Raw genomic sequence first — 12653 nt, forward strand, 5'->3', positions numbered from 1 at the left:
AACCATGTCTCAAAACTGGTGTGGAAAGACCTTAATATACAAGTAGTCATTACTATGTTACTGTTTGGGAATTTGAAATGATTAAGACCAAGTAAATTTTACACAATTCGTTTGGATTTTTCAACAAAAAAGGAATGGATTTGTGTAATTTTCTGAAAGTATCCAGCCAACATGAGTTTATTATTTACAAGACTAATAAGTACCGGGATGCATCTGATAGCCATTGTAAAGGCAAAATACTGCGGATGCTGGAATCTGAAACAAAAACAGAAAATGCTGGAAAAACTCGACAGGTCTGACATCATCTGTGGAAAGAGAAAGGAGCCAACGTTTCACATCAGAATGACATTTCATCAGAGCTAAAGACAGAAAATCGGACAAGATTTATTCTATGAGGGTGAAGGGTGTTGGGGGGGGCTGTAATTGCACAAAGGGAACGTAAATGGTGATGATAAAGGCTGAGAAAAATTTTAAGGGTGTGAAAGATGTGAATGGTGGAACAAAGGTACAGATTGTCAAAGGATATCAGATCTTAATCAATCAAATCTTTTACACAATAAATAATATTCCAATAAAGGAAGTCACTTTTCTACAGAAAAAGTAGTTTTTTATTTTATCTCCTAAGTGGGTCTATAATATTACAAAGTCACATTTTTGAGTCTCATCATCTCTATGTCACGTCAACTTTGAGAACAAATTCTGACTTTTACTATTTTCCTAAACATTAATGGAATATTTTGAGTGTTTTTAACAGTGCAAGCTATTTGTAATTCATTGTAACTGTTTAGTTTTAAAACACTGTTAAAGTAGTTTAGATGATGGCATTCTCAATTTTTAAAAAAGCATATTGTTAACACCTGCTGGAACATCATTTCTCGGGATAGTATATTTTCCATCTTTCCATTTATGTTACAGTGCTCCAAGGTTAGTTACAGCAAAACCATAATGCCAAGTAACTATCTGCCACACAACCCCAATAGCCAACTATAAGCCAAACTTAGAGAGGCATCCCTCCTTGGAACATGTTAAGGTGTTCCTTTACACATACCAGAAATTCATGCCTTTTTTTCGTAAGTTCCTAAATTTAGTAAGTGGTCTTATGCCCAGTATGAATTGAGCCAAAACTTCCCAATTTCATTTCAAATGGGACTCAATCTGAAAGGAACCACTGCAGCTCACAGTAACACTCGATATGTATTCAGCTTTTGCTTGTGCACTATAACTACCCATGGAGTTTGAACTGTAGCAAAGAAGAAAGTTCACACAAAACCCAGAATACAAACTTAAGCCTATAGCTTCAGTTGTACTTGCATGTTTGCATGCACAAAAGAGCTTTTTTTAATTTCAGTGTTTGCTTACTACTTAGTATTTGTATTTACTTGAATAGCTATCATACACTGCCAAACTGCAAATTCTGAATTGTTTATATTAAGTGTATAGTCAGAACACCTTTTCACTTGTGCTGAGAGCAGAGGTCACACCTGGATATTGAGCAATGTAGAGAATAGGAACTGTAATTTTATAAAAATTTCATGTAATTGACTCTGCTTGTTCTATAACATAACTAAGTCAACACTGTGCCCTAGAAACTAGATCAGTCCCAAAAATGTGCATGCACCCATTCCAGTTAAGATCAATGCAGGCAGTATGCGATGTTCATGCTATCAACAACTTGTAAAAGAAAAGTGCATTCTGGCTGCACAGAACAAGAAACAATTTCCTGACATAATGGCTGAAGGAAGGATCAAATGGATCCCGACGTTCTCTAATGTTGCACTGAATGTCTTCATGCTGGAAGTGAAGAGGAGTAAGTTTGTGGATGACACAAAGATTGGCAGGTGGTTAACAGTGAGGTTGGGTGTCTTGGGTTGCAGGAAGATTTAGATGGGATGGACAAATGGGCTGATAAGTGGCAAATGGAATTTATACCTGAAAAATGAGACATGATATTTTGGAAGGAGTAATTTGGCAAGGAAGTATTCAATGGATGGCATGACACTGGGAAGTTCTGAGGAAAAAACTTAGTGCATTTGGCCATAGATGTCTGAAGGCTGAAGTGGAAAAGCAAGTTAGTGAGCTTATGAAAAAAGCATATGAGACGCTTGCCTTTATCAATCAAAGCATAGATTGCAAAAGCAGGGATGTTACACTGGAGTTGCATAGAACTTTGATGAAGCCAGAGCTTGAGCACTGTGTGCAGTTCTAGTTGCCACATTTTAGGAAGGATGTGAGGGGCTGCAGAGGAAATTCATAGGATGCTGCCTGGGATGGAACATTTAAGCTATGAAGAGATTTGAATAAGCTAGTGCTCTTTTCATTGGAGCAGGGAAGACTAAGGGGTAATCTGATTGAGGTGTGCAAGATTATGAGGAGCATGGACAGGATCAGTCATGAGGGGACATAGGTTCAAGGTGAGGAGCAGGAGATTTAGAGGGGGATGTGAGGAAAACCTCTTTACACAGAGGGTGCAGACGACCTGGATGCGCTACCTGGCAGGGTGATAGAGGTGTGGATGATTGGACCGACTGTCATTAGTCGGTCTTGTAAGTACCTAGATGAGCACTTGGCACGTCATAACATTCAAGGTTATGGGCCAAGTGCTGGCAAATGGTATTAAGTGGCTAGGTCAGTGTTTCTCATGTGTCAATGCAGATTCAAAGGGCTGAAGGGCCACTGTGTGATTCTGAGGTGAAGGGATTTCCTTTTAGCTCAGTGACAAAGAGTCTGAGAATGACATGCCAGGAGCACTGCACCGCAAACGTGGCTGCAATTCCAAAAAAAATCAAGAATCTGATTAGCATTATTCAGCTAAGAAGACAGCTCTCATGGGCGGAGATTTAACCAGTCCTTTGGAGGCAGCTCATTGGAGGTGGGTGGGGTAATGTGTCAGTCAGTGGGTGCTATGTCCCCACCACCATACATCTTTTCCATATGTGGCTCCCAGCAGCAACAGCTACCCACCCTGCTGCAGTGCAGGTAGACAAATTATTTGAAAGGGCAATTATCCCCTATTCTGTCAATGCAGAAACTTTTCCAATGACACACTGGTAACCCATGCTGTGTCAGGAGCCTGGCACACACTGGAGTCAGTCTCACAGCAGGGGGGTCAGAACATGATCATCTAATGCTGCAGATTTATTTAAAAATAATCATAAAGCTTATAATCAGTGCATTCATAGGTATTCGATGCTGTTTCCCCTGCAGTGTTCTGGCCGATATTCAAAGAGTGTTGTTTTGAACTTCAAGGGAGCACCACCATCTTGTGGCAGTCTCTCATTCTCTGATTACCTGAGCAACATTTGTTTTTCACAGTGGGACTGTCGGTTGGCCTTCGTGCATCAGTGAGGCACCCACTGTCCTGAATTGGATGGCAAATGTAGAGACAAAGTACTAATTTGTCACCTCTCAAAGTTAAGCTGGTGGGCACAAGACTCAGCAGTGGTGCCAATGCTGTGTTTCCAACTTCTGACGGAAAACTCAGCTCATACTTACTGATCACAGCCTCATTACAATACTTCTTCTCCTTGCCAATATTCATTTTCCTATAATCAATGCAGCACATAATCAAACCTTTTTCTCCCTCATATTCATAGATTAACCCTCGCTTACCCATAATTTATGTCTCACTATGGGCTATCCTACTATGAGACCTATATTCTCTAAGCACCTCGTAAGACATTCACTAATGCACTTGTTGTTCCACTAGGTGAAGACTATGCGCAACAACAGATAATGAAGGAAGAAGCACTTAAATGCAGTCTTCCCTTTAGAAGAGAGCTGGGTTGGGTATCAGTAAAAGAGAAGGAGCAGGAGCTGAAACCGCTAAAGGGTGTGTCTTGCCAGATTTCTTCATACCTAACTCTCTGACTGCTTCCTTACCCTATATCGACAAATCGCAGATGTTTGTAATAGCCACGTCTTTATCTGCTATCTCTCACACAACAAGTTAACTCCTTACCCCTCTTTCATAAGAATGCCATGTATGACGCCCTAGGACTGTGGGAATCCAGCTCTGGTAGCATAGCTTAGCAGCTACCTGGCCTCATCAGTAGCAAAGTACACATGAACTTGCAGGAATATTATCACAATGGCAAATTTCATCCAGAGTTTGGTTGAGGTTAGGTTTAACTGAGTAGAAATGCTAAAGAATTTCTTTTTTTGTTTTACTATTTTGTTTACAGCCTCAGCCTAAAAAAATTGATTTGCTTCATGTTCACCCTTGATTTTGAGGCTTTCTTTCTTGATAAGGAATCTGTTACAATGGCATGGATGGAGTTAAATACAGCTGGTGAAGGAGTGTCAAACCCTCTTGGCTCGCTGCCTTCTCAGCTAGTCCCTATTAATCTTGTTCTTTTTGTTTGGTTTGCTGTTATTGCTTCAGTTAAAATGGCTATTATTTTACTTATTGTTATTTATTACAGTTCTGCAGTTCTCAAATACGACAGCAGTATTAAAGGCTAAGCTATAGCCTTGACACATGCAAACTTATGCTGTTGTCCCAATTGATTCTGATGGTACTCAAGGTATGGAAATTGCAACTGAACTCAAGCAGTCATCAGAAATTAGCCAGGCCAGTTCAAATAATCCAGAAACTCATTTCATTGTCATTATCATACATTAAATTTTGCAGTTGGTTAATTCATGAATGCACGTATACCTTTGAAAGACGTAACGCTGCAATAAATCTTGTGAGTTACGAATTCAGTGACAGTCCTACAAACCAAACACAGCAAAATACTTTGGATGCTGGAATTCTGAAATCGAAACAGAAAGTACTGGAAATACTTAGCAACTGGTCTGGCAGCATCTATCGAAAGAAAGCAGAGTTAATGTTTCAGATCGCAATGACCCTTCATCAGAACTCTCCATTCTGGTTTCAGGTTATACTGATGAAAGGTCATCTTGACCTGAAACATTAACTACCTGGGCGATATTTTACAACCTCGCCTGTCCCGAAACCATAAAATCCCGTGCGAGGTCAATAAACCCTCCTACTGACTGCCCCTCACCCACTCTGATTCCCATAATGGGTGGGGCAGTAAAATTCTGGCTGTTTCATTCGACAAATATTGCCTGACCTGCTGAATATTTCCAGAATTTTTGATTTGATTTTGAATTGATCTGATTTATTAATGTCACATGTATTAACATACAGTGAAAAGTATTGTTTCTTGCGCTATACAGTCAAAACATAATGTTCATAGAGAAGGAAACGACAGAGTGCAGAATGTAATGTTACAGTCATAGCTAGGGTTTAGAGAAAGATCAACTTAATGCAAGGTAAGTCCATGCAAAACTCTGATGGCAACTGACGGTGGACAGAATATCCTTCATCGTCCAGTACTTCCCCAGAGCAGAGAGCCTATGACATCTTCTCCAGAGCCTTCAATGTGACAGTGATGAAGATGAACATCTTGCCAAGGCCATCCCCACACCCCGACTTCTTGCCTTCAAACAACTGCACAACCTCAAACTGACCATTGTCCGCAGTAAACTACCCAGCCTTCAGGAGAATACTAAACACAACACCACACAACCCTGCCACAGAAACCTCTGTAAGATGTGTCGGAACATTGACATGGATGCCATCGTCTCACGTGAGAACACCATCCACCAGGTACACAGTACATGCTTTTGCAACTCAGCCAACGTTGTCTACCTGATACGCTACAGGAAAGGATTTCCCGAGGCTTGGTACATTGGAGACCATGCAGACGCCACGACAATGGATGAATGAACACCGCTCGACAATCACCAGGCAAGACTGTTCTCTTCCTGTTGGGGAACACTTCAGCGGTCACGGGCATTCGGCCTCTGATCTTTGGGGAAGCGTTCTCCAAGGTGGCCTTCACGACACACGACAGTGCAGAATCGCTGAGCAGAGACTGATAGCCAAGTTCCACACACATGACGACGGCCTCAACTGGGATCTTGGGTTCATGTCACGCTATTTGTAACCTCCACAACTTGCCTGGACTTGCAAAATCTCACTAACTTTCCTGTCTGGAAACAATACGCAGCCTTTTAACCTGCGCTTAGTGCTCTCTCCACTCACATTGTTTGTACCTTCTAGACTTGATTAGCTGTAAAGACTCACATTCCAATGTTTATTCATGTAAATTGAGTTTGTGTCTTTGTGTCCTGTTTGTGATCAGAACTCCCACCCACCTGACAAAGGGACAGCCTGTTCTGAAAGCTTGTGGTGTTTGCTACAAATAAACCTGTTGGACTTTAAGCTGGTGTTGTGAGACTTCTTTCTGTTTTTACCCCAGTCCAACGCCGGCATCTCCACATCATGGTAAGCATCTATTGCCAGTAGCAAACGTACTGGCGATGAAGCAATACACAAGGCAGCCAACTGAGCCATTTAAGCGGACAATTAAGACCTGCTTCCTATTCTGCATTGCAAGGGTGAACCGCCACTGGCAGCATTCCAGGCAAGACCAAGCCCCCCTTCCCTTCCCCCTCCACAGGCAAGATCCACCTGACACACTCCCTAACTATTTATATATGCCCCCACCAGATTGGCAGCACCATGTGCTGGAGCAGTGCCAACCAGGCGCTAGGATATGTCTCTCTCCCCACAGAGAGGGGTGTCCTCACTGGGATCCCCTCAACTGAATCCCATTCTTGTAAAGCTGCTGTGAATGTCAGCAAGGTATGAATATTCAGTTAGGGCGGGATCATGTGGTGGGGAGGCCCGTTAGTAATACTAAAATGTCTTTAAAGATGATATCGTTACATCATCAGTGAGGGTGGGGAAGATCAGGAAATGAGATCTCACCAGTGATTTTCCTGATTTTTGCAGGATTTTGCCCTCATGTCACTGTCTACACTCACGGTGGACATGGGATCAAAATTTCACACATGGAATGGACTGATGGGAGTAAACACAGTAAAAAGTCTGACAACACCAGGTTTTAGTCCAACCTATTTATTTGATAATATACTCACAAGCTTTCGAGGGGACTGCCTCTTCGTCAGGTGAATGGAGAGTTCTCCATTCACCTGACGAAGAGGCAGTCCCCTCGAAAGCTTGTGAGTATATTATCAAATAAATAGGTTGGACTAAAACCTGGTGTTGTCAGACTTTTTACTGTGTTTACGCCAGTCCAACGCCGGCATACCCACATCATGACTGATGGGAGTAGACAGAAACAAGCCAGAGTGACCAACTATTCTATACTTTAAGGGATTGTCCTTTTTTTGATTATTGCTTCAGCGTCCCTTACCTTTTGTCTTATGTTTGTAGAACAGCCTGTGGAAAATCGAGCCTGGGAATCTCAGCTGTATAATTTCAGCAGGACTACAAACCCTCGAGTTAGCCAGCAGAGAGATAATGTTGTGATTGTACAAGGTAGGTTGTACGTTTTGATTGCTTTAAACCACTCATTCCTCCCCCTCTCAGTCACCAGCACCACCCTTCCAGTCCCACAGTGAAAGAATCCCTTATCTATTTTCATACAAGTTGGCCACTCTGACAGTGACAAAACACAAGGTATAATACTGTAACATAATAGGCTGGCACATATAGGGTTAATGTGGGACAGAATGCAGTATCACCCATACAGAGATATAAAAGTGACCTGTACCTCAGTCAGTCAAGTGTTGGACAGAGCTGTGTGTACTAGCAAGCATGGAGACAGCTCCGAGCTTGTATCCTTTCTATCTGTGAATAGTTCTAAGAGTCAGTAAAAACTCTTAACTTACCGATGAGTACACAGATATATTTACCAAAATGTAATTAACTCCATACAACAGCTACCCCCACAAATTACAAAGACTTTTTCTTCCCCCCCCCACCCCGAGGTTGGGTATAAATAATTTTTATTCCCAATGACAATCCCACAGCGGAGGAAGTTGTTAAAGAGTGACAGCTCCATCATTTGAAATCTTCAGTATCCATCTTTAAATTATTCTGCAAAAGATTTTCCTCATCAGGACTACCATAATAGCAGGTCGTGTCTGGTTTAGCCTTTGATAGCTATATAAATGTTGGCAGGATACAAATATTTGTCGGTGATGCTGACACAACTAAAACAGAAGCAGAAACAGAAACAGAAACATTCTGCTAAAAAAAACCTGGCCACATGGGATTTCTAGTCAAACTGGTAGCAGCTGATGTGTGTGTGTGTGTGTGTGTGTGTGTGTGATTGTGTGTGTGTCTGGAAGCCGGAGGGTGGGGGGGCGGTGGCGGGGGGGGGGGGGGGGGGGGGGGGGTGCTCAAATGAGAACTAAACAGACAGCTGGATGTCAATCAACCGATAATTTGATTCATGATTCATTTGCAAAAGAGGAATTATGGACACTTCCTCAAAATTGATTCTATTAATTCATAGGCCTCGGCATGATACGTAAGTAGAAAAATTGACTTCTCAAGGAAAAGAACATGATGGGGGTGATTCTCCCAGCACAGCAGGGCAGGAGACTTAAGCAAAGGATGTGTAGTGGACTCCTTGCTGGGTGTCACAGCCTCCCCATGTCTCCGGCTGTCAGATTTCTGGCATTGTTAGCTCCACGCAAGAAATTGGCGTTGAGCTGAATAAATTATGCAAATACTGATTTAAATCTGATTAGTGGGCCCAGGACTGAAGTCTCTGGGCCCGCTAAGCCAGGAGTGTTTCACTCCAGCGGGGTTCACAATAGTTCCCCACTAGCTGGCAGCCCGACCCTGCTGGAGTGAAGGAGGGCCATGGCAGCTCCCAGGTGGTCGGGGCTAAGTGGCTTCTACGCACTGCCCAAGGGGCAAAGTGGCAATGCCCGAGGGGTACCTTGGCATTCCCACTGGGCTGAGGGGAAGGTCAGTGGGGGTGGAGATCCCGCTGCCACTCTGCACCTTAGAATCATTGGCAGAGGGAGGGAAGCCAGCGATCGGGGCTGGCCATCAGGGTTGGGGGAGACTGGGGCTGGACCTGAAGGCCAGCGATCGGGACATTGCGGGTGGGGGGAAGTTGCATGGCCAGTAATGATGGTTTGCGGTGCTGGCCAGCAATCAGGAAATTAGGAGGCTGGCAGTGCGGGCTACTGCGCATGCGCTGACCTTAACAGATCAGCATACGTGCAATGGCTCGCTCAGTGCTGTGTGGCTAGCCTTTCCAGCAGGAGTAGGCTCTGTCCACTGGTTTTGCATCAAGATTTACGCTACAGCACTTTGTGCATCACAGAGTGTAGGAGATTTATTTTGGAAGCACTGCTGAAAAAGCCTGTGGGAGTTATGCTGGTTTTTATGCAAATTCACACTTATAATTTTTTGGGCAGAATCCCACCTGATATGCACATATGAATGAAAGCTGCTGTAATTTTGAAGCAGTGTTTGAGTGGTATTATGCTACATTTCTCCAGCCAAAACTCTTTGAATAAAACAGTTTTGATCATAACTGTATAAAATTCATCATGAAAAACAGAAAGCATTATAGAAAATGCACAAATTACAGCACACCACCACAAACTTACACTTAAGTGACTGTGGCACATTTTATTTCATTTTATTTTGAGCTTTTGGCTTTTTTTGTTCAAGTTGTAGATCTTCTCTGTCATATAATTGTTGAGGCATGCAAACTCTTTTGAAAAAGTCTGCTCACTCAACCCTTCAGATGGAGGTGATGGGTGAAACAAGGTGCAACAATTGGGGAGAACAATGAGAAGAAATAAGCAAGGACTTATTGACATCCTTAAAATCACAATAGCAAAAGGGACGCTTAAAGATACGTGAGATGAGAAAGATTTAAAAATCTAGAGCAGAGATGTGAAACATATGATGGATTTAAAATAAGAAGTGCTTGTAAATTTAACAGTACCCATCTTCCCCATCAAAAAGTAGATCTCTGAGAGGAATTGCCACCAGAATTATGAATCCATGTGTACGCTCTTCCAGGGATGGAACTGTCCCTGAGCACAATGGACCGCCCTGCCCCCCAAGATGGCAACAACCATGAACTAAGAAATAACGAATTGGTCCTTTGGGAATTTAGAAACTGTCTATCACCGCTCAGGGATCTCAATGATACCTAGCAATTGCACCTGTAAGCAAACACAGCGACATATTCAGAATCTTACATGTAGCATCGGAAAATAACACAGATTTGAAATAAACCGTAAATAATAGACTCCAAGTGAATAGAGATAATTCCACGGTTCACTCTCACTGAATGACTTGGCAATGGAGGCAAATGTAAAACTCCAATCATGAGAAGAGACAATACGAAGCAAAGAACGCAATGCTAAAAGGGGTGCGGGCACAGAAAGAGCTGAAGGAAATTTGCATAAATTGTCAAAGGTGGCAGAACAGGTTGAGGATGTGATGAATAAAGCAGAAAATCCTCAGCTTTATAAATAAGATAGTACAAAACCAAAGACGTTATGATGAACCTTTATAAAGCAATAGCTGGAGTATTGTGCCAATTCAGAGGACTGTGCGTTTGGATGGACATGAAGGCTTTAGGGTTTGTCTTTAAAGATTCATGAATGGTTCCAGAGATGAAAGACTTCAGTTACGAAGATGAATTGTAGAAAATTGGGTTCTTCGCTTTAGAAAAGAGAAAGTTAAGATCAGATTTGATAGAGCTTTGCAAAATCATGAGGGTCTGGACAGAGATTCAGACAAATGGAGCTTTGCTTCCATAATAATATCGATACTTTTTTGATGCTGGTCAATGGCACAGTTACCAATGCTATCAACATCAAAGTGTATTTCTAGGGTTGTTTTTTCCTTGCAGAGAATGAAAAGCTACATTATTTCTCTTCAACAGCTGCAACTCACCACAAACTGGTGGGTTGTGGGATCCTGGGTAACAATCTGCCAGAGGTGGCCAGTTAAGAGTCTCAATTAAGTATGGCAGCCAGCCGCCAAGAGCTGCCTGCCCAATCAGCAGGGTGCATTGCTATGGGTGCAGCTGCAGGATGAGGGTGCTGAAATCCTTTGAAGAGAGGTGAATCTGACTGAGGGAAGTCCGGAGTAAAGGCGGTCATGATTCAACAGAGTGGGGCAGGAAGGGAGGGGACAACCATTGCTGCCAGGGATGTCCCATATGGCCATGGAGCATTCGGCAAGATGGGACTCTTCAGAACTTCTCAAGTTTAAGTTTATTTATCAGTGTCACAGGTAGCAAAAGCAGAGGCTTTGGAAGTTTATAAGTTAGAGGTATGGGTGGTTAGCACTGCTGCCTCACAGCACCAAGGACCTGGGTTAAATTTCCAGTTTGGGTCACCATCTGCGTGGAGTTTGCACATTCTCCCTGCATCTGCATGGGTTACCTTCGGGTGCTCCGGTTTCCTCCCACAGTTTGAAAGACATGCTGGTTAGGAGCCATGCTAAATTCTCCCTCAGTGTACCTGAGGGAGTTCACTGCAATGAAGTTACTGTGAAAATCCCCTAGTTGCCACACTCCGGCGCCTGTTCAGGTACAGTATGAACCAGCATGTCTTTCAGACTGTGGGAGGAAACCGGAGCACCCGAAGGTAACCCATGCAGACACAGGGAGAATGTGCAAACTCCACACAGATAGTGACCCAAACAGGAAATTTAACCCAGGTCCTTGGTGCTGTGAGGCAGCAGTGCTAACCACCCATACCTCTAACTTATAAACATCCAAAGACTCTGCTTCTGCTGCGTTTTGAGGAATGGAGTTCCAAAGAATAACAGTCTCCATGTTTGCTGGTACACGTGACTGTGTCCAACACTTGACTGACTCTACATGCAGCTCACATGCTTTCTTATATATCTGTATGGGTGGTACTGCATTCTGTCTCACATTAACTCTATATGTGCTAGACTATTATATTACAATGTTATATCAAGTGTTTTGTTACTGTCAAAGTCAGGGTAACCCACCTTGTATGAAAATAAGGGACTCTTCAACCGTGGGACTGGAAGGGTGGTGCTGCTCAACATGACAGGGGGAGGGATGAGTGATTTAAAGCTATCAAAACTTACAACCTACCTTGTGCAATCACAACATCATCACCTCTCTGTTGGCTGACATGAGGACTTGCAGTCCTGCTCAAATCTCACTGCTGAGATTCCCAGTCTCAACCTCCCACAAGGTATTCTACAAACATAAGACAAAAGGTAAGGGACACGGAAGCAATAATCAAAAGAAAGGACAATCCCTTAAAGTACAGAACAGTTGGTCACCCTGGCTTGCTTCAGTCTATTCCCATCAATCCATTCCATGGGTGAAATTTTGTCCACTGCGAGTGTGGACAGTGACATGGGAGCAAATTCCTGCAAGGGTCAGGAAAGGAGATTCTCACTGGCAAGATCTCATTTCCTGATCTTCCTCACCCTCACTGGTGATGTGTAACAAGGTTCTCATCCGTAAAGATATTTCAGTATTACTAACAGACCTCCCCACCACATGATCCCCCTAACTGGCTATTCGTACCTCGCTGATATTCACAACAGCTTTATAAGAATGGAATTCAGTTGAGGGGATCACGGTGGTGGTGCCAAGGTACATCTAGCCCCTGCGGGGAGAGGAACATACCCTAGCACTGGTTGGTGCTGCCCCAAGTACAGACTGGCACTGCCAATGTAGTGGGGTGATGTATGTGTTTCTGAAGGGGAAGGGGGGTGAGGGAGGGGGTCTTGCCTGTGGAAGAGGATCAAGAGCTCCCAGTACATTTGTTGTAACGAAGGTGGGGAAAGAGAACCC

This window comes from Carcharhinus amblyrhynchos, chromosome 13, assembly GCF_965287045.1.
Source record: "Carcharhinus amblyrhynchos chromosome 13, sCarAmb.v2.hapA, whole genome shotgun sequence".
NCBI classification, from domain to species: domain Eukaryota; kingdom Metazoa; phylum Chordata; class Chondrichthyes; order Carcharhiniformes; family Carcharhinidae; genus Carcharhinus; species Carcharhinus amblyrhynchos.